Below are 27125 nucleotides of genomic sequence, written 5' to 3' on the forward strand. Positions count from 1 at the left end.
ACACAGCTCCATCTGCAGAATAGTGGCCGCGGATGCGTACTGCATATCCAGTCCCTTTTAAAGGGGTTGTCTAAAAGTTTGGCCCCCATAAAATAAAAAAAAACTATGCTTTCATTCTGTGCTGGCACCATTCCAGGGGTGTCGGCACTTTTGGTCCCAGGGTTCAGCTGAAGCCCTGACTCCCTCTTCCTGTTCAATTTGTTTAAAGGTGGAGAAAAAGACCCCAGCGCTGACTGGGCGCTGGGTTCGCGTATCATAACAACCGCACGGGGCCCCGGGAACGTGAGTGCCAACACCACTGTGAACGGCGCAGACAAGGAGGTGAGTATAGGCTTTTATAAGCATTTTTATTTTATTGGGGTGAAAAATTTAGATCAAGAAGGGATTTTCTTAGTAGTGGACAGTCCCTTTAATTTGAATATGGAGCAGATGTTCGGTACCTGGTTGTAGCCAGTAGTCGATGGAGCTGTGCAGTGGAGCTTCATAACTAACCATTTCCAGTATCGGCGAACATCTAGAACAGCTGATCAGCACGAGTTCCAGGTGTCGCACCCTACCGATCAGACATTGATGACCTATCCTAAGGATTGACCATCATTGTTAAAGTCCAGCAAAATTTACCCCTAAATTTACTTTATCAGCCTCCTAATGCCATTTTTTAATGAACAGCTGTATGATTACTCATCGCAACTGCGGTATGTCTAAAACCAATATTTAACGCCAGTGTGTGAGCCATTTTGCAGTGGGACCTGGGTTGTTCCCGATGCAGGACAATGTGTGACATTTTTGCCACTGACTGACCCTCACATTTCGAAAATCTGAATCCATGAGAGGAGATCTAAAGGTACGCCATCTTCTGTCTCATCAGGAGAATGCCCCATTATTGCTGGGAGCGCATATAGACTGAGTCACATATTGATATGATGAAATGTTGATTTTTAGGGTAATCTGGAATCCAGCTCATATTTAGTAGATGATTTTGGTTTCCATTAACTGATTTTGTTCCCTATTATTTATACAATTCATATCAGGAAAGATTTTCAACTTGAATCTCTTGTTCATCAACATCCAATGTGCAATTTAAATGCTAAAAGGGTTGTTCACTTTTAGGAAAGTGGACCTCAAATACTGCAAAATACTCAAAACACCAGAGCAGGAACTCGCCCTACCTGACTCCAGTGAGAGCTGGACCCCAAATGCTGGTACAGCTGGTCCGAGGAAGAGTAAGCACATGCTCTGATTGTTATTTTAGGTATTTTGCAGCATTTGGGGTTCACTTTTCTGAAAGTGGACAACACCTTTAATTTTTCTTGAGCAGAATTCAGTCTCTGTATGAGCTCCCTCTAGTGGTGGCTGCATATTCTAGCAAACAGAGAAGCAGAGAACCAGGGAACCACACATTGCCCACAATAGGCTCAATTTAAACTTTCTTTGCATGTCCATATCCATGTGATGTTAGCTGTGTACAGATATGAAATTATTACAGAATTTTGGTGCTAAATACTAAGTACTGGACATGCTGAGTTTTGCTATGGGGCCTTAGCATTTCTTTGCATAGGAGAGGTGACCCCTTATGTCTTTTTATTCTGGACAGCCATCATTTTTATAGACAAACTGGACGATGGAAAATGTATTATTTATTGTGCTTTGCTTATATAGCGCTATCTTACTCTGCAGCACTATACATACATAATCATGACAATGAATAATAAAGATAATACATGTATATAGGTCGGAACAGTAGCATGATCACTTAGCACCATTTACTGCGATCTATAAGATAAGTACAATTACAATAACCTTCATTTGTCCCACAGCTTAAGATAAATCAGATAAATCTAATTTTCGAACCTGGATCCCTGGAGAAATGACCCAGAATACATTATACAAGCACATGCATAAATATAGCAGTAAATAAGTTGGTGCATGAACTTGCCTTTTTAAGGCTTTCATAAAAAGTCTTAAACTCCAGCAATGATCGCCCATCCGGTTATTACATAGCCGATTGTCAAATATACTGTATACCTGAATTATTCTTTCCTTCCCTTCCCTTCCCAGCTATTACACACTTCTGTGCTGCCACCTTTGTCCTTATTGTCTACATTTCTTCACTGATCTTGTACAGATTTTTGTTTCACCCTTTAACAAAAACATTTGTGGCTGGAGATAAGCACATCCTATTGAGGGGAACACCCTGTTAGCTATGGTGTACAGTGATAGTGAGTGCAAAGATTAAGACCGCCACCTGCTGGGTATGTGTGGTGCTACAATTACAGGTAAGTTTTGTAAAGACAATTATAGGGCATCAGAAAATCCTGTTTTTCATCCAGTTCATTTTACCATGGCTATATAAACATACAAATGTAAAAAAAACCATTCCTTATAATATTAAACATCACCAATACATATATGTACTACTGCCAGCCACAACATTAAAGCCCCATAACCAAAAGTGTATAGGTCCCATATACATTAGCAGGAATCGTAAGCTGGGAGGGGGCCACCATTGATTTTACTTCTTTATCCAGCACCTCTCACAGTTGCTCAATTAGACTAAGTTGGAATTTGGAGGCAAAGTCAAACTCTCTCCTGTACATTAAACCATTCCTGGACATTCCTTTGCAGTATAGTAGGATGTATTACCATGTTAAAAAAGGCCATTGCCACTAGGGAATCCTGATGTCATGAAGGTGTGTACTCAGTATGGAATAATATTTAGGTAGATGGCATGCAGGGTCAGACTGGGGTGTTTGGGGCCCACAGGGGGTATTGACTCTAGGGGCCCACCCTACAGCTACTGTATATGCAAATACTTTGCTGGCAGTGAATATTCACTTCTCTTTAATGGCGGGCACAGTAGTCACAGCCGCTGGCTTCTTGCAGCAGACGGGTGATCACATGTGCCCGCTACTTAAGTGAATGAATATTCTCTGCTCTCCACTCTCATGGGCGTGAAGTGTAGTGAATATTCATTTCCTTTAGTAGCAGTCACGTGATCGCCCATCCTCTGCAGCTACTGGCATCGGAACAAGACACTGAGAGGGATCGCAGGGACGGAAAGTAGGAAATTTTTTTTATGTTTTTCTGATGGGGGTCATGTAAACCAGGATGGGGATGAGGGGACCATGCATACCAGGATGGGGATGAGGAGCCATGCATACCAGAATAGGGATAAGGGGGCCATGTAAACCATGACAGGGATGAGGGGGCCATGCATACCAGGATGGGGATGAGGGAACCATGCATACCAGGATGGGGATGAGGAGCCATGCATACCAGAATAGGGATAAGGGGGCCATGCAAACCATGACAGGGATGAGGGGGCCATGCATACCAGGATAGGGATGAGGAGGCATGCATACCAGGATAGGGATGAGGAGGCATGCATACCAGGATAGGGATGAGGAGGCATGCATACCAGGATGGGGATGAGGAGCCATGCATACAAGGATAGGGATGAGGGGGCCATGCATACCAGGATAGGGATGAGGAGCCATGCATACCAGGATGGGGATGAGGAGGCATGCATACCAGGATGGGGATGAGGAGCCATGCATACAAAGATAGGGATGACTATCCATGCATACCAAGATGGGGATGAGAAGGCTATGCATACCAGGATAGGGATGAGGAGCCATGCATACCAGGATAGGGATGAGGGGGCCATGTATACAAGGATAGGGATGAGGAGTCATGCATACTAGAATAAGGCTGAGGGGGCCATGCATACCCAGCTTATACTTGAATCAATAAGTTTTCCCAGTTTTTTGTGGTAAAATTAGATGATTCAGCTTATATTTGGGTCGGCTTATACTCGAGTATATTTGGTAATTAAAAAGGTACGAGTTCAATAAATAGCCCTAAAATTATAAAATCAATCTGAAACTTACCCTCTTTTTGTTTTGTTTTTTCTTAATAACTATTTATTCTACAAATGGTGATTTTTATTACTGACCGGTATTTTGAGCGGAGCTTCAGCTGACTTACCGAACTTTGGCGTGGAAACAGCGTTGTGCCTGAGAGTTGCACATCCTCATAAGGTGGAGAAAAACAGTGTAGGGAAACAGACAGGACCAAACCATAGGGTGATACCTTTATAAAAAGATAAAATAGATCCCAGTAATGTGCTCACCTGAGTGAGTTGTGGAGGCACAGCTCCTTTGAAAGCTCAATAATGGTTGTTGCTGCCCCGTGGCGGGGGGAAGAACTCTACTAGGCTGCTTGAAGGAAAAACAGATCACGGCTTGAACTGCGCTAACCCAAATAAAGGTCCTTTGACCAATATTATAAAGAAGTGGTTTTTATTCCACAATGGGTTTCCACGCCTGACTGGTGTCTTTCTGAAGTCTAAAAAACAACTGTGCCAACTGGTATAGTTGGTTTTTGCACTTGAGAAAGACGACAGTTCGGCGTTGAAACGCGTTGTAGAATAAAAACCACTTCCTCACATTATTAGATCAAGGATCTTCCTTTCAGTTAGCGCATACTCATAAGGAGAGCATACTGCCTTACGCCTTTGAAGGTTTTGCCGTTACAAATCTTTTCATACAGAAATCTGCGCCTTGTATTTTTCTTTCATTGGGTTTTGAACTCATCATCTGTCAGGAAAAGGCTGGAAGTCTCCCTTACACATTAGATGGACGGTCACGGCCAGACCTGCTGTAATTGGCAGGTTCAGCCAAATGTCACATAATGTGTTTAGAGACTTGAAAGATGCGAGATGAAGTTTCCTACTGCTAGAAAACCTGAGTGATACCAACAAAAGCGTCTTCCTAATTAGATAAACCATTGTTTCAGCTCTCTATGAGGAAGACGATCAGACAATTATTTTGCGGTAAATGTGCTTTGTTGTTGAGAATAGACACAAATCATCTTATTGTGGCACATACAGTCCCGCTGGGTGGTGGGCTTCATGGGCCCACTTGTATTCTGAATGAATATGAAAAGATAGCATCCTATAGACAGGACTTTACGACAAAATCAAGACAAATTACTTGAACATTCTGTAATTATTATCTCTAAATTGCCTCTTTGTTCCTTTTTTCACTTTTTAGCGAAGTAAAAGAAAAACACCAAAGCTTTTCATCATGTCGTCTTAGGAAAATAGAAGCAACATTGATCTTTTGTGAGTTCCTCTCTACAGGAGCGTAACTGCGCCTCTAGTTTCCTGTGGGTCATTAAAGTTCACACTACCGTACACAGCGACGTGTAACATAAGTTATGCAGCATCCCTGCTGAAAAATAAGAAACCCTACACCAGGAGCGGGGGACACATCCTAACACTGTGCCGCTTTAATATGTAATGTTATCCACAGATTAATACATTCAATGTTTCCTCCGCACAGCAGTACCGCTTCGCTGCGCTGATGGATTGGCACAAATCTCAGCAGTCTAAGATTTTCTTTAAATTAGGATTAAAGAAAGCTCAAAATTGCTTTAAATAGAAATGTGACATTTTATAAGAAGCAATCTAAAAAGTTTAAAGAATTTGTCAGAATCAAAAATAATTAATACCCCCGGCCCCCAGCAAGGAGATTATGTTTCTTCCTAAAAAAATATATATATACAGCTATCGCTATAGAAGCATCCAATAATATTACTTATTATTTTTAATTTCTTCTGCTACTTCATAATAGTATTTCATTGATCTTACTTACAGCATATAAAGTCTGACATTTACCAGAAAAGTATCCCTGATTCTTATATTTTCAGTCCTAATGATGTCCATGAAAAAAACTGATCTCATATAGACAGCTCTCGGGCTAATGCTAAAGCTAATGCTTTTTTTTTACATGGATCAAATGTTTGAGTGAAGAGAAATTGCAGCATTCACTATTCTCTTCCATATTTTAGAAGGGACTCGCCTATTAAAGTCTACAGTGTGTAAAAAAAATTTAGATCCCATAGAGATCAATAATATAGTAAAATAAAAAAAAATGAGCCGGAGCACAAGTTGGTATACGTGCAACGTATAAGAGCATGTTCACACTGTGACCATTTAATAGTAAAAACCTAAAATAGAAACAAAATGAGCCTATACCCTGTTGTAAGTAAGTAAATAGCTCATTTCTTTGGTTTTGCTGTAGTTTCTTCCATTTTGTACAAACCGAGGTGTGGCCCCCTTTTTTGAGCTAGGCATTTCATTCATATAGCTTCCATGGCCAGGTGTCTGAACATTTGGACCCTGATCCTGCTCTGACTTATCTGCATTTAGGTTGTCAGACACAAGGTGAGGTTTTAATACTAGAGGATAGGACCATCCCGATTGTGGTACACCTTGTTGCGGTGGGAAGCTTTTACGCTTTTTTGATCAAAAACAGTGTTTACTAAGTACCCTATGTTATTTATATGCACTTTTACAATTTACTTAAGCCCCCTTCACACATAGCGAGATTGCTGGCGATATTGCTAAAGCGTCACCGATTTTGTGACGCAACAGCGATATCGCTAGCGATCTCGCTACATGTGACACTTACCTCCGACCCGGCCCCCCGCCAGATATCGCTGATCGCGCGAGATCGTCCTGGTCCATTTCTCGTCATCGGCTTCCTGCTGGCGCCGACAAGCGGCTCATGGAGGCGGGAGAAAGTTATCATCAGAGCTGCCGTCTGACAGGTAAGAGCGACCGCCGACCGCTGCTATGTCGCTGGTGAGATCTGCCTGTTTGGCAGCTCACTAGCGACCATTTAGCAATGCACCAGCGATCGCTGGTGCATCGCTAAATGTAACGGTACCTTAACATACGTACAGCAGGGTATATGCTCATTTTGTTTCTATCTTAGGTTTAGATAAGCCATATAATAAAGTGATTTCCATGAATAGAATGCCTATATTAACATAGGAAACTGCATTTGCTGTTGATATATAAAAACGATTTGCCATATGGATGACAATACAGACTAAAAATTGTCTGTCTTTCTGGATGAAACTAAGAAGATTTTTATACATTCATGTGAATTTAGCTTGGACCGGTGGTCCACATGTAAAAAAAATTGGAACATGCACTGCTCTTACGGCCGGGGCAAAGGTATGCACCTGCCTAGGGTGCTACCTCTTGCCCACACGAGGGAGGCGCACTTTGAAAACAAATGCTGACCGCCTGCGGCCGCCTGGCACTTTACTCCTATCCTCTGGATAGGGGGCTGTTTGAGGTATATATTGGTGGCGCATACCGTATAGTCGGCTGTGGTGACCATCATACTGTGTAGGGGAACAGTGTGAGGAGTGGTTACAGTTTGAAGAGGGCAGCATGGTGAGCACTGTGAGGACATAGTGTGAAGAGGGGGCACAGAATAGATATGGAGAGGGGACAGCGTGACATGGAGGCACATTATGGAGAGGGGTTAACTTAGCGGGGGGACAGTGTGGAGATAAAGAAAATTAGGAGACTGGAACGGTAAAGGCCGTGGTTCATAATGGCAGATGGTGTGGCGGTTCTAGCTGATAATGGTAGACAGTGTGGAGGACATATACCATAGAAGACTTATTTAGGTCATAGTATGAACAGATATTTTTATTCAGAGTGCATTTTAATAACATTTATTTTTAAGAGCTGTGTGGGGATGTGCTACAAAAGACTGGAGAAGAGGAAGGACTGTAGAGACTAGCTGTGGATGTGAGAAGTCATCATGGCATCTAGACAAAATGTCGATGAAAAGAAAGAAATAACTCCAGAAAAGATGTCATCTATACATTACCTGGATATAAATGTTTATTTATGATACTAATTCTTATCAGCATTGTGGTTCCTGTGTGGTCCGCAGTCTGGTGATGGTTGGTAATAACAACTCCCAGCATCTCTTTACCATTGTTAAGGACATACTGGGAGTTGTAAGGTTGTAAGTTCATGTGATACAATTGTTTATGGGGCTGACTTGATATGCTAATTGATAGTTGTACTAAGCTTGGTTTTTGTATTCAAGTAGTTTTGGTTCTGGTAATGTATTCATGTAATTATGGTGGTTCTGGTGATGTATTCATGTACTGATGGAGGTTCTGGTGATGTATTAATTTACTTATGGTGGTTGTGGTGATGTAGTCATGTACTGATGGTGGGTCTGTTGATGTATTCATGTAGTAATGGTAGATCTACTGATGAATTCATGTACTAATGGTGGGTCTACTGATGTATTTCTGTACTTATAGTGGTTCTGGTGATGTATTTATTTACTGATGTTGTTTCTGGTGCCATATTCATGTACTATTGATGGCTTTGGTGCTTTAATTATGTACTAATGTTGATTTTGTCTTCATATTCATGTACTGATGTTGGTTTTGGTAATGAACATATTGACAGAATCATCATCCCCACATGAATACAATGTAACGGGAGTGGTGAAACCACTATGCCGTGGATCGAGGAGAGCGTATAGGGATATAACTAGGTGAACACCTGACTCTTCACTAGAGCCCCTGATGGTGGTGTTAAACTTGGCTCCAGGTGGACACCAAGTGTTACATAGGATGGACCTCGGACACAAGCAGCTGACTCTCCAAAGGGCAGGAAGTTGGAATGGCCCAGAAGGAAAGTTCAGTTGGTACAGGTAGGCACAGCAGGAACACAAGAATGGCAGGTGCTGGTTGGGATGGCTGGGATACAGACATAGACTAGCAGATGCAGACAGGTATGACTGGTATACAAGCAGGCACTGGAAAGTGAAGGCTGGTACGCTGGTCTACAGGCAGGAACTAACAGGTGCAGGTTGCTATGCAGGCATTCACTGGCAGATGAAGGCAGGTACAGCTGGCATACAGGGAGGCACTAGCAGGTGCAGGCTGGTGTGGCTCTTAAACAGGCAGGCACTGGCAAATGAAGGCTGGTGCTGGCAGGCATGGCTGATATACAGGCAGACAGCTGCTGGCAGGCACAGCTGGAAAACAGTAGCACACAGAAGTACGGGAAGACAGGTACAGGCACTAGAAAACATGCAAAATGGCAGAGTGAACACATTGCTTAGACCCTCCCATAAGGTGGTTGTACCTTAAATAATAAGTGTCTCCCAGCCATTGTCTGGAGACACTTTAGGATGGCATGCGCTATCCCTTTAAGAAGGAGAGAGTGCACGCACATTCTAAGCACATTGCCCAGAGATCTGCAAGAAGTGTGCAGACCCTGGGCAGCAGCAGGAGGGGGAAGTGCGAGATGAGGGTCGCGGTGTTGAGTGAGTTAGCGTTCCTGCCAGGGGAGGAAGGAAGCTATCACTACATGAATTTATCACAAGAACGGTAATACATCACCAGAACCACCATCTGTACATGAATACATCACCAGAACCATCGGTTTTGTGCAAGCTGTATTTGTCGCATGACAGACGCAAAACCCATCAGACGTGTCCCTTTATCTATCATGTGGGTCTGTTTATTTGCCGTTAGAGTATCTGCCAAATGCTGGATACCTTAATTGAAACCAAATGACCCTGATTATAGTTATGCTTTATTAGTTTCCATACCTATCCTTGGGTTCTACATTTAAAATATAGGACGTCAGGGATGAATATCACATTTTTTTTACCCTGTATTGCGTAACTGGGTAGCAAAAAATGATTGATTCTGTATCTAACTTTGAAATTGCACTCCGTGTTTAGCCACATCCCTAAAGTAATAATTCTAGTGGAAGTGGTCATCAAAGCCATCTAACCCATCAAAGTGGGAGGGGGGAGGTACAGGAGTCCTGTTAATTTAGTCTCTGACAAATTCCTTTGCTTTGCAGTGTGAGGGGGGTGTGATTGGTTCATCTGCCTGAAGGGCCTGTCGCACTAAGCGATATCGCTAGCAATATCACTATAACTTGTGACGTTATAGCGATATTGCTAGCGATATCGCTATGTCTGATACTTACCTACAACCCGCTCCCCCGCTGGTTATCGCTGATCGCGCGAGATCAGGCTGGACTGTTTCTCGTCGTCAGCTTCTTGCGGCGCTTCCTGCTGTGAGGACGAGCGACGCGTGGAGCCGGGCGGGAGGACGCAGGATCGCCTGGTGTGACAGGTAAGTAGCGACCCCCGTCCCCAGCGATGTCGCTAGTGAGATCTGCCTGTGTGGCAGCTCACTAGCGACCACTTAGCGATGTACCAGCGATCCTGACCGCATCATATCGCTGGTCGGGATCGTTGGTACATCGCTAAGTGTGACAGTACCTTAAGGCAGCAAAATACTTTGGCCCAGCCCTGACTAATCTCATCAATTTTTCAGATAGAACTCCATTAAACTCAATGGGTGAATAAACACGAATGCCATAAAAACATCAACCACATAGTTTCAGTTTTTAATGCATTCACTGCAATTAATAACAAAAGAAACTGTGTTTGATCTTGTATTTGTTTTTTTTTTATTTTTGATGCATGAATTGGATTCACATACAGATGAGAAAATTGGACATACAGATGACAAAAAAAACACTAAAAAGATGAAAAATCATCTATTTGCCTCTGGATGAAAAATGTACATTTATTTTTGATGCATGAATCGGATTCACATACAGATGAAATTAAAAAAAAAGTTAAAAAATGAAAAATCATCTGTTTGGATGAAAAATGTATGATTTTTCATTTCTTTGTCAGAACTCAGCCTGAGGCCGGGGTCACACTTGCAAGAAACTCGCACGAGTCTCGCGTTTCAATACCCGGCAGTGCCGCCGGTACTCGGGACCGGAGTGTGCAGCTGCATGTATTTCTATGCAGCTGAGCGCTCCGGTCCGAGTGCCGGCGGCAGTGTCGGGTATTGAGACGCGAGACTCGTGCGAGTTTCTCTCACATGTGACCCCGGCCAAATACAGATACCTTATATCTACTTCAGATGACAATTAAAAGAAATTAATGATTTTAGATAAGGCTGGTTTCACATTTGCGTTTTTTTTCGCGGTAATTTAGCGCTAAATAGCGCATGCGTTTTTTTTTCCTATACTTTGCATGGGATGCGCTTATGTGCGCATACACATGCGTTTGTACGCGTTTTACCGCGCATGCGTTTTTTTGCAGTATGCGCTCGGGCGCACAAAATGCAACTTGTTGCATTTTTTGTGCGTCCGATTTGCCTCAAAAAAACGCATGCGCGCGCAATGCGTTTTTTTACAGCAAGACACCCATTATAAGTCTATGGTGAGCATATGTGCGCATTGGCATGCTTATGTATGCGTTTTTTTGCACATGCGTTTTTTTTTTTACCATTAGTTTAGACAATGGAATTTAGGGGTTTGTGTAAAGTTAGGGTTAGTTAAGGGGGTTTAGGGTTAGGGTCAGGGTTAGGGTTAGGGTTAGGGTCAGGGTTAGGGTTAAGTATGGTTTGGTTAAGGGTTAGGGTCAGGGTTAGGGTTAGGGTTAGGGTCAGGGTTAGGGTTAAGTATGGTTTGGTTAAGGGTTAGGGTCAGGGTTAGGGTTAGGGTCAGGGTTAGGGTTAAGTATGGTTTGGTTAAGGGTTAGGGTTAGGGTTAGGGTCAGGGTTATGGTTAAGTATGGTTTGGTTAGGGTTAGGGTTAGGGTTAGGGTCAGGGTTAGGGTTAAGTATGGTTTGGTTAAGGGTTAGGGTCAGGGTTAGGGTTAAGTATGGTTTGGTTAAGGGTTAGGGTCAGGGTTAGGGTTAGGGTCAGGGTTAGGGTAAGGGTTAAGGTTAAGTATGGTTTGGTTAAGGGTTAGGGTCAGGGTTAGGGTTAAGTATGGTTTGGTTAAGGGTTAGGGTTAGGGTTAGGGTCAGGGTTAGGGTTAGGGTCAGGGTTAGGGTCAGGGTTAGGGTCAGGGTTAGGGTTAAGTATGGTTTGGTTAAGGGTTAGGGTTAGGGTCAGGGTTAGGGTTAAGGTTAGTTAGGGTTTGGGTTAGGGTTAAGTATGGTTTGGTTAAGGGTTAGAGTCAGGGTTAGGGTTAAGTATGGTTTGGTTAAGGGTTAGGGTCAGGGTTAGGGTTAGGGTCAGGGTTAGGGTTAGTAAAGTCATGGTTTGGGTTAGTGTGAGGGGCCACCTAATGTTGGAAAAAAACGCAAACGCGGTAAAAACGCACTAAAAACGCATAAAAACGCTGCGTTTTTTTCATGCATGCTCATAAAAATGCTTGAAAAAAACGCAGCAGTTGTATGCTTTTGTATGCATTTTTCAATGCGTTTTTTTGCGGGAAAAACGCGCTGCAAAAAAAAGCAAGTGTGAAACAGGCCTAAGCGGCTAATTCTGAGAAGCGGGGTTGAAAGGCACCATTATCAGCATATGATAAAAGCTTTTGAGTGCTGCCGATATATTATGACACAGTGTCAGGTTTCCAATAGAGACTATGGTACAAAATCCTTTTAAGATCTTACTTCTCTAATTTGAATAATTAATAATTTTCCATACATAAAACTAATATTGTGTTTGTTCACTCTTGAAATTTTCACCTATTATTGCGCGGTCAAGTGTTCCTTTAAAACATGAGAAAATCATTAAAATATCATGTATCCATGGAGAAAGCATAAGGCAACAATACTAAAGCCGTGTTTATAATGTGAATATCGGGACGAAAAACGGCAACAAAAAATTCTGAGTCAAAATAACTTTCTTTCACTCTATTACCAACTCTAGAGGCAAAAGAAAACTTGCAGCTAATTATGCTAAGTAAAATGTCAAAATAATAAGAAACGTCGATATGAAGCACATTTAAGCCGACCTTGGCACAGTCCTAATTGCTGCTTCCATTTAATACACCTGTCTACTCTGAGCAGAGTAAAAAGTAAAATATTACCATATTGTTTTGTGACTTACAGGTACGTGAATCTCATTTTCCTTCCAAGTCAGCCCATAATTAGAGACGCATTGGCCTCTGCTTTATTACCAAACTCTCTTGGCCTTGGTGACTTTTTAGTTGGATGAATATTAATTAATGTAACAGACTTCAACATAATTGGAAGACATAATAACACAGTGTAGAAGCCTTGACTTCAGACAGCTGCTTTCCGTCATCCCTACAGTGCAGATGATTTCAACATTATAACCCTAATTAACCATTCCTGGCTGACATTATGATATCACACTGACCTTTGGAGCATTGATCCTATGGATATAACTCAACTGTGAGCTTTGCCAGGTACGTCAGTCTCCAACCAAAAACTAGGTACTGGCAGGACATGTAACCTCCCTGACACCTCTTTATCTATTATCCTCCATTTGTACATGGTTATACATCCTATGCTAATGTCCAGAGGAATTTAGTCAATACGGTCTGGCTGGTCTATATGAGCCTTATTTAAAGGGAATATCCAGTGAAATCCATAGTTTCCAATGTGAATTTACCTCTACTTTTTGATCCGTGTTTTATTAAAGAATAAAAAGTAATAAAATATAAAAATAGCAACAATGCCCTGCTTTAACATATAGATTTAGCATTTTTTCTGAATCTCTTCCAGACTGTTTCCTGGAAATGCTGGTGGACTACTGCCAACCTTTCAGCAGTTCTGCAACTCTCTGCTATAAGCTGAAGTTTATAAATATTGCATGTGACAAGAATGCTGCTGCAAAGGATACATTCAGTTGCCTCTCCTGTGTATACCGTGGACCTACATCTGAAGGTCTTCAGAATTTTGCTCACAATTTTGAATGCTATATGTAATTGATAGAAATGATATGACAACACTTCCATAGGAAACTAGGAAACATGGGTGCATCTTATAGTCCGGATGTACTGGCTTTTGCTGTGGTACGGAGGTGGGGGAGCAGTTTCCGCAGAGCACCGGGTCACAGAGGCAGGAGCTGGTGACTTCGGCTAACTCCTGTGCCCGCTGCTAAAGAGAAATTAATATTCACTGCATTCCACGCCCATGGGCGTGGAGGGCAATGAATATTCATTTATTTTTGGCATCCTGGTATGATTGGCCCCATCCCGTTCCTGGCATGATTGGTCCCATCCTTATTCTGGTATGATTGGCCCCATCCCAATCCTGGTATGCATGGTCCCATCAGAAAACATTAAGAAAAACAAATCATTACACTTACCTTCCTCCGCTCCCTCGCAGTGTCCTGCTCCGGTGCCAGCAGCTGCTTAGTACTTTTAAGCAGCGCATGGCAGGGATGCCATGCGCTGCTCACAAGCAGAGCACAGCTGCCAGAATACTCATCGGGACAGTTCATTGCAGAGAGCAGTAAGTATTCATTGCTCTAAAGTAGCGCGCAGTGTCAGCCACTGGCTTCTTGCTGCTGCCGGCGGTTGCATGTGCCAATACTTAAGAGAAATGAATACTCATGAATATTCATTTCTCTTAAGTAGCGGCACACGTGACCGCTGGCAGCAGCAGGAAGGCACCAGCTGACACTGCTGTGAGAGGAGCCAGGGCCGTAGTCGTGGCTGACATAGATTGCTCAACCATGCCCTGGTCTCCCGCCACATGCATACAATGTCCCCTTTGCAACGTACCTTCCTTAATGCCTTCTGAACCATCAAGGACCTCTCTGATTTGCTGTGGGTTCACTCCTGACGGTTTCACACAAAGTGAGACATAGTCCAGTTCCAACTTGTAACAAACAACTTTACTTGAATCAGTTCTCAGTACATCCAGCTTAGTTACAGCAACTTCACAGGGAACATCACAGTACACATCCTTGTCTATTCCTATGCTGTGCAGGACACTGCAAGGGAGCTGAGGAAGGAATGTGTGATGGTTTGTTTTTTTAATCTTTTTTTAATCTTTTCTGACACGACCATGCATACCAGGATGGGGGTGGGGTTGATCATACCAGTATAAGGATGGGGCCATGCATACCAAGACCGTGATGGGGTCAATCATACCAGGATAAGGATGGGACCATGCATACCAGGATCAGGATGGGGCCATTCATGCTTGGACGAGATGGGGACCCTGCATACTAGTATAGGGATGATGGCGATCATTCCTGCCAGGATAAGGATGAGGGGGACCATTCTTACCAGGATAGGGATAAGGAGGCATGCATACCAGGATGGGGATGAGGGGCCATGCATACCAGGATAGGGATGATGGAGCTATGCATACCAGGATAGGGATGAGGGAGCCATGCATACCAGGATAGGGATGATGGAGGCATGCATACCAGGATAGGGATGAGGGAGCCATGCATACCAGGATAGGGATGATGGAGCCATGCATACCAGGATAGGGATGAAGGAGCCATGCATACCAGGATAGGGATGAGGGGCCATGCATACCAGGATAGGGATGAGGGAGCCATGCATACCAGGATAGGGATGACGGAGCCATGCATACCAGGATAGGGATGACGGAGCCATGCATACCAGGATAGGGATGAGGGGCCATGTGTATCAGGATGGGGATGAAGGGACCATATTTACCAGGATAGGGGATATTAAGTACAGAATTGACCACATTTTTTGCTTCAGTCTTTTTTTTCCTAATTTCCTCCTCTAAAACCTAGGTGTGTCTTATGGTCCGGTGAGTCTCATAGTCCGAAAAATACGGTGTCATTGTCAGGGTATGTAGCGATCGTCAGTAAAATTGGTAGACAGGATTTATGATTAAATCATCCCAAACAATTGATTAGAAAACCCTTTATTGTTACCTGAGCTACGGAATATAGTCCCCAATATCCTGATATTGTCAAGATTTTACAGAAATACCTATTTTAAACAAAGACAAAATCCAATATCCGATTTGTAATTAAAAAATCACCCACTCTAGGAAATATTATATCACCTAGTTTTTTCAGGGACCATCTCCTTCTATACAACCCACTTGGCTTTCCTATAAGGGGTTTTTTTAAGTGCAGGCATTCATCATTTAATGCCTGTGAACATGCAGATTACAATAAACGTATTTTCACCTTGATCATTACTGACACCAGTTTTCCATCTGCAGGTCTCTATCCCTGCAGTTATCTTTATTATCAAAGCCTGAAATGAAGATGGGGAGTAGACAACACAACGTAGTACTAAGGCAGCAAGGCAGGAATCAAATCATAGTCGGACAGAGCATGGGCCAAGACAGGTGAATTTTGATTGCAAATGGTAGACTAGGAAAAGTCAGGTCACGAATGAGAAAGGTGAATAATGCAACTGAGTAATAGGAATGTCAAATATAACACCCTTATCAGAAAGCATCTTATTTTTCAGGCATAAGGCCCTTTTACATTTAGCGATGCACCAGCGATGCAGCGCATGATACTTACCTTTCACACACAGCGATCCTAACGTCCTCCCGTCCGCCTCCAGCGTCGCTCGTCTCACACAGCAGGAAGCCCAGCAGGAAGCAGACGACGAGAAATGGAGCCGCCCGATCAGCGATGGACAGCGGGGGAGGCGGTCGGAGGTAAGTATCACACATAGCGATATCGCTGCTGCGTCACAAAATCAGTGACGTTTTAGCGATATTGCTAGCGATATCGCTATGTGTAAAACACCCTATAGTGTAATGGGGAGGGTCGACTGTGATTATCACAATTGGAGCATTAGTAGACCAGCACAATGCAAGACAACAGAGGCAACTAAAAGGAGAAAGCTAAGCACAGGAGGAGGTAGAATGGCATAGACTGACACGCATTCGATGATATTTGGATTATTATAGGGTATCTATCTACACTTTTATAAAATGTTTGATATTTTATAGCCAAAATAATAAATAATTAGAAATTCAATAATATAGTCTAGTATCATACTATGACACAAGTTATTGTCAAAAATGTTGATCCATCTGGGGTGCAGGTCCTGGGATCACTGAAATTAAAGGGGTTATCCAGTCATAACATATTCATGACCTATAGTATCAATAGAATAGGACATCAATGCAAGATTGATGGTTGGTCAGATACCCTGCAGCCCTACCAATCCGCTGTTATTTGCAAAGCACTACACATCCGATGGCCGTTGGAGCAAAAAACAGCTGATCGGTGAGGGTGGCAGGTGTTAAATCTCCAACGATCTAATATTGATGACCTATCTTAGTGATAGATAATAAATAACATGCTGTGACCAGACAAACCGTTTAGGAGACACTCCTCAGATCATTAGCAAAGTGATGTAGAGGCCAATGGAAAGTCTATAAATTGGGGCCCAGGAACCTACGACTACACCTTTACATCAACATAAAGTTGCACTCTGTAGCATGTATACATGAAATATATGAAGTATGAATTGCATTACTGCTCTAGATAATAAGAAAAACTGGAGATTCGTAGCACATAGTTTGGCCAATTCATGCATGCCCAACAGCCGAGACGATCTCCGGTTGCTCTGGTTGGTGGAAACCTGTCTAAGGTCGGGATCACACTACCGTGTGTGATGCGAGAAACTCACACAAGTCTCTCACATCAACACCCGGTGCTGCATCCTGCACTCAGGACTGGAGCTGTGGCTGCATGTATTTGCCGCCGGGTGTTGATGTGAGAGACTCGTGCGAGTTTCTCGCATCACACAAGGTAGTGTGATCCCGGCCTAATGCGAATCCTCTCCTAGGCTGAAGCCTTCATTTATGGGTAGATAGGTCCCTACGAACCCATAAATTGTTGTCGCTACTGTACTTTCTGCCTGGAAGTGACAATCAGTCTTTTGTTATTTACATCAACACAAGCAAAGAAGTGGGAAACGGAAGGAAGATGCAAGTCTTAATAACAAATCAGATATATACGGATTTCAGGCTCCATATAAAAGTGAGAGAAAAAGTATTAATAATACAACTCAGTCTTTTATATTTCCATTTTTTTTATTTCAGGGGGAAATCCTTTCTATCTGCAGGCCATGAAGAAAATGTATGAAAAGTTTGTAAAGTAGACAAAAAAACACAGATCAAAATTTTTATGTCCTGCTCTTAACCTCGTATCACATTCCTTCCATTTTGGTTTAACTTTTGTCATTTTCAGCACTTTGAATCCCCTACTGCACTCTCATTTTCTTGATTGTGCAGCTCTTGCCTTTTCACGATGGCTTCTTATAAGAGCTTTATGGCTTGAAGATGGTCGTAACAGCCTCCCTCGGAGATGCTTTATGATCATTATAATCAAGACTTCATCTCTACGTGTTAATGTGGAAGGCATGCATTGATTACATAACAAAACTACTTCTGACTACTTATGTTGTGAGAGATTGCACTCTTCATTCTATCCATTAGATCCACTGAGAAGATCTGGATATCTCCCTCCTTCCTTTGTCCTAATATCACTATTACAGTCATCAATCTTCCTTGCTATTATCTCGCCTATCTATGACTGGTGAAGTTATATGTTGGAAAAAACGATGCCATTTTTCTTTCACTTTATATGTGCAAGGCTTTGTTTAATGGAAATGCATTGCCAGAAAATGACATATTGCTTACATCATGTTTTAATATTTAGTATATGTTTGAAAAACTCGCTTTGTTTTTGAAGTTACTTTCTATATTTGAAAATAATCCTGAAATTGTCTCAGTAGTCACTTTCCACCTTGGCTACTAATCCTACTAATAGAATGACATTTCATGAGCTGTACACATGGTTTTCAGTAGTCTCATTATCATTACAGACAATACTACAATGATAAAACTTCTACAGTCATATGTAAAAGTTTGGGCACCCCTATTAATGTTAACCTTTTTTCTTTATAACAATTTTGGTTTTTGCAACAGGTATTTCAGTTTCATATACAGTGGGGAAAAAAAGTATTTAGTCAGTCAGCAATAGTGCAAGTTCCACCACTTAAAAAGATGAGAGGCGTCTGTAATTTACATCATAGGTAGACCTCAACTATGGGAGACAAACTGAGAAAAAAAAATCCAGAAAATCACATTGTGTGTTTTTTTTTCATTTTATTTGCATATTATGGTGGAAAATAAGTATTTGGTCAGAAACAAAATTTCATCTCAATACTTTGTGATATATCCTTTGTTGGCAATGACAGAGGTCAAACGTTTTCTGTAAGTCTTCACAAGGTTGCCACACACTGTTGTTGGTATGTTGGCCCATTCCTCCATGCAGATCTCCTCTAGAGCAGTGATGTTTTTGGCTTTTCGCTTGGCAACACGGACTTTCAACTCCCTCCAAAGGTTTTCTATAGGGTTGAGATCTGGAGACTGGCTAGGCCACTCCAGGACCTTGAAATGCTTCTTACGAAGCCACTCCTTCGTTGCCCTGGCGGTGTGCTTTGGATCATTGTCATGTTGAAAGACCCAGCCACGTTTCATCTTCAATGCCCTTGCTGATGGAAGGAGGTTTGCACTCAAAATCTCACGATTAGAGTTGAGCGATACCGTCCGATACTTCAAAGTATCAGATCGGAATGGATCGGCCGATCTTAAAAAAAAGTATCGGTATCGCCGATTCCGATACCGGAAGTCCCATTCAAGTCTATGGGACTTCCGGTATCGGAATAAGAAAAATCCTGTTTTTCCCTTGTACAGCCTCTCTGGGGTCTGTACGGGCCTTTCGGGGGGCTGTGCCGGCCTGCCAGGGGGTCTGTGCAGGCTCCGGTGGTCTGTGCCGGCCTGCCGGGGGGCTGTGCAGGCTCCGGTGGGCTGTGCCGGCCTGCCGGGGGGCTGTGCCGGCCTGCCGGGGGGCTGTGCAGGCCTGCCGGGGGGCTGTGCCGGCCTGCCGGGGGGCTGTGCAGGCTTCGGGGGTCTGTGCAGGCATCGTCCGATGGGACTACAAGTCCCATCGGGCGATGCCTGCTACCATGACAGTGATTGACACATTAGCCAATGATGGGACAGTAGTAGTCCCATCATCCGGCTAATGTGTTGAATGTAAAAAAAAAAAAAAAAAATTACATGCTACATACATGCTACATACATACAACATGCATACTACATACATGCTACATTCATACTACATACTACATACATGCTACATTCATACTACATATATACTACATGCAACATACATACTACATATATACTACATGCATGCAACATGCATACTACATATATACTACATGCAACATACATACTACATATATACTACATGCATGCAACATGCATACTACATATATACTACATGCTACATACATACTACATATATACTACATACATACTGCATGCTACATACATACTACATGCCACATACATACCACATACATACTACATACATACTACATATATACTACATATATACTACATGCTACATACATACTACATATATGCTACATACATACTACATACATACTACATGCTACATACATACTACATATATACTACATACATACTACATACATACTACATGCATGCTACATACATACTACATGCTACATACATACCACATACATACTACATACATACTACATGCTACATACATACTACATATATACTACATGCATGCTACATACATACTGCATGCTACATGCATGCTACATACATACTACATACGTGCTACATACATACCACATATATACTACATACATACTACATACAATACATTCATACAATACATACATAGACATACAGTACATATAACATAGAGTAACATACTTACCAATACTTGTCACATTGTTCCCCGAAGCCATTGTCTTTTACGGAATAAATATTAACATAACAAACCACAAAAATACTCACCCACGATCCGAAGCAGTCCACGAGTGTGTCCCACGACGATCTTGGGTAGAGAACTGCAGCATCAGCTGTTGCTGCCGTTCTCTACAGGCTGCAGGAATCCAATGACGGAAGGTAGGTATCCTTCCGCACTGTATTCCTCCGCCACTTAAAAAAAAAAAGTCCCTAGTCTCACTTTATGCCATTGCTGCGTGGGAAATTCCCACACAGCAATGGCATAAAGTGAGACTAGGGACTTTTTTTTTTTTAAGTGGCGGAGGAATACAGTGCGGAAGGATACCTACCTTCCGTCATTGGATTCCTGCAGCCCGTAGAGAACGGCAGCAACAGCTGATGCTGCAGTTCTCTACCCAAGATCGTCGTGGGACACACTCATGTACTGCTTCGGATCGTGGGTGAGTATTTTTGTGGTTTGTTATGTTAATATTTATTCCGTAAAAGACAATGGCTTCGGGGAACAATGTGACAAGTATTGGTAAGTATGTTACTCTATGTTATATGTACTGTATGTCTATGTATGTATTGTATGAATGTATTGTATGTAGTATGTATGTAGTATATATGTGGTATGTATGTAGCATGTAGTATGTATGTAGTATGTATGTAGCATGCATGTAGCATGCAGTATGTATGTAGCATGCATGTAGTATACACTCACTGGCCACTTTATTAGGTACACCATGCTAGTAAGGGGTTGGACCCCCTTTTGCCTTCAGAACTGCCTCAATTCTTCGTGGCAGAGATTCAACAAGGTGCTGGAAGCATTCCTCAGAGATTTTGGACCATATTGACATGATGGCATCACACAGTTGGCGCAGATTTGTCGGCTGCACATCCCTGATGCGAATCTCCCGTTCTACCTCATCCCAAAGATGCTCTATTGGATTGAGATCTGGTGACTGAGGAGGCCATTTGAGTACAGTGAACTCATTGTCATGTTCAAGAAACCTATCTGAGATGATTCGAGCTTTATGACATGGCGCATTATCCTGCTGAAAGTAGCCATCAGATGTTGGGTACATTGTGGTCATAAAGGGATGGACATGGTCAGCAACAATACTCAGGTAGGCTGTGGCGTTGCAACGATGCTCAATTGGTACCAAGGGGCCCAAAGAGTGCCAAGAAAAAATTCCCCACACCATGACACCACCACCACCAGCCTGAACCGTTGATACAAGGCAGGATGGATCCATGCTTTCATGTTGTTTACGCCAAATTCTGACCCTACCATCCGAATGTCGCAGCAGAAATCGAGACTCATCAGACCAGGCAACGTTTTTCCAATCTTCTACTGTCCAATTTCGATGAGCTTGTGCAAATTGTAGCCTCAGTTTCCTGTTCTTAGCTGAGAGGAGTGGTACCCAGTGTGGTCTTCTGCTGCTGTAGCCCATCTGCCTCAAAGTTCGACGCACTGTGCGTTCAGAGATGCTCTTCTGCCTACCTTGGTTGTAACGGGTGGCAATTTGAGTCACTGTTGCCTTTCTATCAGCTCGAACCAGTCTGCCCATTCTCCTCTGACCTCTGGCATCAACAAGGCATTTCCGGCCACAGAACTGCCGCTCACTGGTTTTTTTTTCTTTTTCGGACCATTCTCTGTAAACCCTAGAGATGGTTGTGCGTGAAAATCCCAGTAGATCAGCAGTTTCTGAAATTCTCAGACCAGCCCTTCTGGCACCAACAATCATGCCACGTTCAAAGGCACTCAAATCACCTTTCTTCCCCATACTGATGCTCGGTTTGAACTGCAGGAGATTGTCTTGACCATGTCTACATGCCTAAATGCACTGAGTTGCCGCCATGTGATTGGCTGATTAGAAATTAAGTCTTAACACACAGTTGGACAGGTGTACCTAATAAAGTGGCCAGTGAGTGTATATGTAGTATGTATGTAGTATGTATGTAGCATGTAGTATGTATGTAGCATGCATGTAGTATGTATGTAGTATGTATGTAGTATATATGTAGTATGTATGTAGCATGTAGTATGTATGTAGCATGCATGTAGTATATATGTAGTATGTATGTAGCATGTAGTATGTATGTAGCATGCATGTAGTATATATGTAGTATGTATGTATGTAGTATGTAAGTAGTATATATGTAGCATGTAGTATGTATGTAGCATGCATGTAGTATATATGTGTTATGTATGTGGTATGTATGTATATATGTGGTATGTATGTAGTATGTATGTAGTATGTATGTAGTATGTATGTGGTATGTATGTAGTATGTATGTAGCATGTAGTATGTATGTAGCATGCATGTAGTATGTATGTAGTATTTTTTTTTTTTTTTTTTTTTTTAACATTTAACACATTAGCCGGATGATGGGACTACTACTGTCCCATCATTGGCTAATGTGTCAATCACTGTCATGGTAGCAGGCATCGCCAGATGGGACTTGTAGTCCCATCGGACGATGCTTGCACAGACCCCCGGACATCAGCACAGCCCCCCGGCAGGCCGGCACAGCCCCCCGGCAGGCCGGTACAGACCCCCACAGGGTGCACAGACCACCGGCAGGCCGGCACAGCCCCCCGGCAGGCCGGTACAGACCCCGGGCAGTCCACACAGCCCCCCGGCAGGCCGGCAGAGACCCCCGGAAGGCCCGAAATGACGGCGCATCATGATGCGCACACACCGCGCATCATGATGACGTCAGGCTGTCAATCAACTTTGAACTTCCGATTCCGATGCCGACTTCCGATATTGAAAAAATATCGGAAGTCGGTATCGGAATTCCGATACAGCAAGTATCGGCCGATACCTGATACTTGCGGTATCGGAATGCTCAACACTACTCACGATACATGGCCCCATTCATTCTTTCATGTACCCGGATCAGTCGTCCTGGCCCCTTTGCAGAGAAACAGCCCCAAAGCATGATGTTTCCACCACCATGCTTTACAGTAGGTATGGTGTTTGATGGATGCAACTCAGTATTCTTTTTCCTCCAAACACGACAAGTTGTGTTTCTACCAAACAGTTCCAGTTTGGTTTCATCAGACCATAGGACATTCTCCCAAAACTCCTCTGGATCATCCAAATGCTCTCTAGCAAACTTCAGACGGGCCCGGACATGTACAGGCTTAAGCAGTGGGACACGTCTGGCACTGCAGGATCTGAGTCCATGGTGGCGTAGTGTGTTACTTATGGTAGACCTTGTTACCTTGGTCCCAGCTCTCTGCAGTTCATTCACTAGGTCCCCCCGCGTGGTTCTGGGATTTTTGCTCACCGTTCTTGTGATCATTCTGACCCCACGGGGTGGGATTTTGCGTGGAGCACCAGATCGAGGGAGATTATCAGTGGTCTTGTATGTCTTCCATTTTCTAATTATTGCTCCCACAGTTGATTTCTTCACTCCAAGCTGGTTGGCTATTGCAGATTCAGTCTTCCCAGCCTGGTGCAGGGCTACAATTTTGTTTCTGGTGTCCTTTGACAGCTCTTTGGTCTTCACCATAGTGGAGTTTGGAGTCAGACTGTTTGAGGGTGTGCACAGGTGTCTTTTTATACTGATAACAAGTTTAAACAGGTGCCATTACTACAGGTAATGAGTGGAGGAAAGAGGAGACTCTTAAAGAAGAAGTTACAGGTCTGTGAGAGCCAGAAATCTTGATTGCTTGTTTCTGACCAAATACTTATTTTCCACCATAATATGCAAATAAAATGAAAAAAAAACAGACAATGTGATTTTATGGATTTTTTTTTCTCAGTTTGTCTCCCATAGTTGAGGTCTACCTATGATGTAAATTACAGACGCTTCTCATCTTTTTAAGTGGTGGAACTTGCACTATTGCTGACTGACTAAATACTTTTTTTCCCCACTGTATCTAATAATTGATGGACTCAGTTATATTTCTGGATTCAAATGAGGTTTATTGTACTAACAGAAAATGTGCAATCTGCATTTAAACAAAATTTGACCCGTTCAAAAGTATGGGCACCCTTATCATTTTCTTGATTTGAACACTCCTAACTACTTTTTACTGACTTCCTGAAGCACTAAATTGGTTTTGTAACCTCATTGAGCTTTGAACTTCATAGCCAGGTGTATCAAATCATGAGAAAAGGTATTTAAAGTGGCCACTTGCAAGTAGTTCTCCTATTTGATTCTCCTATGAAGAGTGGCATCATGGGCTCCTCAAAACAACTCTCAAATGATCTGAAAACAAAGATTATTCAACATAGCTTTTCAGGGGAAGGATACAAAAAGTTGTCTCAGAGATTTAACCAGTCAGTTTCCACTGTGAGGAACATAGTAAGGAAATGGAAGAACACAGGTACAGTTCTTGTTAAGCCCAGAAGTGGCAGGCCAAGAAAAATATCAGAAAGGCAGAGAAGAAGAATGGTGAGAACAGTCAAGGACAATCCACAGACCACCTCCAAAGACCTGCAGCATCATCTTGCTGCAGATAGTGTCACTGTGCATCGGTCAACAATACAGCGCACTTTGCACAAGGAGAAGCTGTATGGGAGAGTGATGCGAAAGAAGCCGTTTCTGCAAGCACGCCACAAACAGAGTCGCCTGAGGTATGCAAAAGCACATTTGGACAAGCCAGTTACATTTTGGAAGAAGGTCCTGTGGACTGATGAAACAAAGATTGAGTTGTTTGGTCATACAAAAAGGCGTTATGCATGCGCTGTATTGTTGACCGATGCACAGTGACACCATCTGCAGCAAGATAATGCTGCAGGTCTTTGGAGGTGGTCTGTGGATTGTCCTTGACTGTTCTCACCATTCTTCTTCTCTGCCTTTCTGATATTTTTCTTGGCCTGCCACTTCTGGGCTTAACAAGAACTGTACCTGTGTTCTTCCATTTCCTTACTATGTTCCTCACAGTGGAAACTGACTGGTTAAATCTCTGAGACAACTTTTTGTATCCTTCCCCTGAAAAGCTATGTTGAATAATCTTTGTTTTCAGATCATTTGAGAGTTGTTTTGAGGAGCCCATGATGCCACTCTTCATAGGAGAATCAAATAGGAGAACTACTTGCAAGTGGCCACTTTAAATACCTTTTCTCATGATTTGATACACCTGGCTATGAAGTTCAAAGCTCAATGAGGTTACAAAACCAATTTAGTGCTTCAGGAAGTCAGTAAAAAGTAGTTAGGAGTGTTCAAATCAAGAAAATGATAAGGGTGCCCATACTTTTGCACCGGTCAAATTTTGTTTACATGCAGATTGCACATTTTCTGTTAGTACAATAAACCTCATTTGAATCCAGAAATATAACGGAGTCCATCAGTTATTAGATATATGAAACTGAAATACCTGTTGCAAAAACCAAAATTGTTATAAAGAAAAAAGGTTAACATTAATAGGGGTGCCCAAACTTTTACATATGACTGTATATACAGTGCATAGCACAGTATGTACAATTCACAGCTCACCTTCTCCTCCTCCCTCTCACAATCGGCTCTCTTCATCTGTGTACAAATGTTTCCTGATTTTGAGGACCGTCCACGTGAGGGTCAGCACCAAATTTGTAAGTTTGCTCATTTCTTAAAAATCATATTAATCCACAAATTAACACGTTTTTCCCATTAGCCCCTAAAATAATATTATGTGTAGGTTTTTCTCATTCTGTGTAATCTATCTTATATTTAAATGACACCTTACTAGGCCACATGACTATGTTAAATTTATGTTAAAATGTTTGACAAATTGGGCAATGTCCTAATAAATTATTGTGTGACATTGCAGTGGAAGATGTCATGAGACGCTGGCTCAGCATCCGCGACCAATACAGCCAGGAACGTCAGCAGCGGACCAGGAGTGGGGATGCAGCATCGACCAAGAGGAAATATATATATTATGACCGGCTGTCATTTCTGGCTCGCATTCTGAATCTCAGACCGTAAGTACATGCATCACACCACATTACACATATGCTGTTTAGGGTCATATCTACATTTTTTCTTTACATTTCAAAACAGAACTCAGTGAAACCTCACTGAGAGGGAGACAGGCCACTATCGATCCAGGCGGGGGAGGTGAAGAGGTGGCTAGCCCATCTTCTGAGCCTTCCAGCTGCATCCCCCAAGCTCCACCAGTTCCAGCAGTGACATCATGCAGCCTGGAGGACCAGGGAAACAGCAGCAGCCCTATTGTGCCTCTTGAGGCCTCATTCCACCCTGCCGTCATACCCCGCCATGGCCGACGAAGGAGAGACATCCCTGATCTGACACAAGGAGGCATGTTGACACGGCAGTGTTAAATTACCTGTCCAGGGTTGCCTAGCATGAGGGTGAGGAGGCATATTCCCGCAGCCTGGCCCGGTACCTCTCTCCCCTACCCCGGGAGGTGAGACTACGTGTGCGAGGATCCATTCAGATCCTCATTGATGCCTGCACACACCCCCAATACCCCATATGAGGTATTTGAGTTTTTGGAGCGGTGGCAGCTGTGACCCTGTAACCTGCTCCGAGTTTCCCCCAACCGAGAAGTGCAGGCACAATCTGGATCTGAGCCACCTCCTCCACGGGTAATTGTAATTTTTTTATTTTTTTTTGCTAACGCAAATTTCTGTATTTTGATACAGGAAAGATGTATATTTTTTTACCGTGTTAGCCAGTAGATAGAAGAATATTTAGAATTGAGAGTCCTCAGTGGTTGATACCTTTTAATGGCTAACTGAAAAGATGGTAACACATTGCAAGCTTTCGAGACTACT

This window comes from Dendrobates tinctorius, unplaced genomic scaffold, assembly GCF_039654945.1.
Source record: "Dendrobates tinctorius isolate UK_male_01 unplaced genomic scaffold, ASM3965494v1 ptg000203l, whole genome shotgun sequence".
Classification (NCBI taxonomy): Eukaryota; Metazoa; Chordata; class Amphibia; order Anura; family Dendrobatidae; genus Dendrobates; species Dendrobates tinctorius.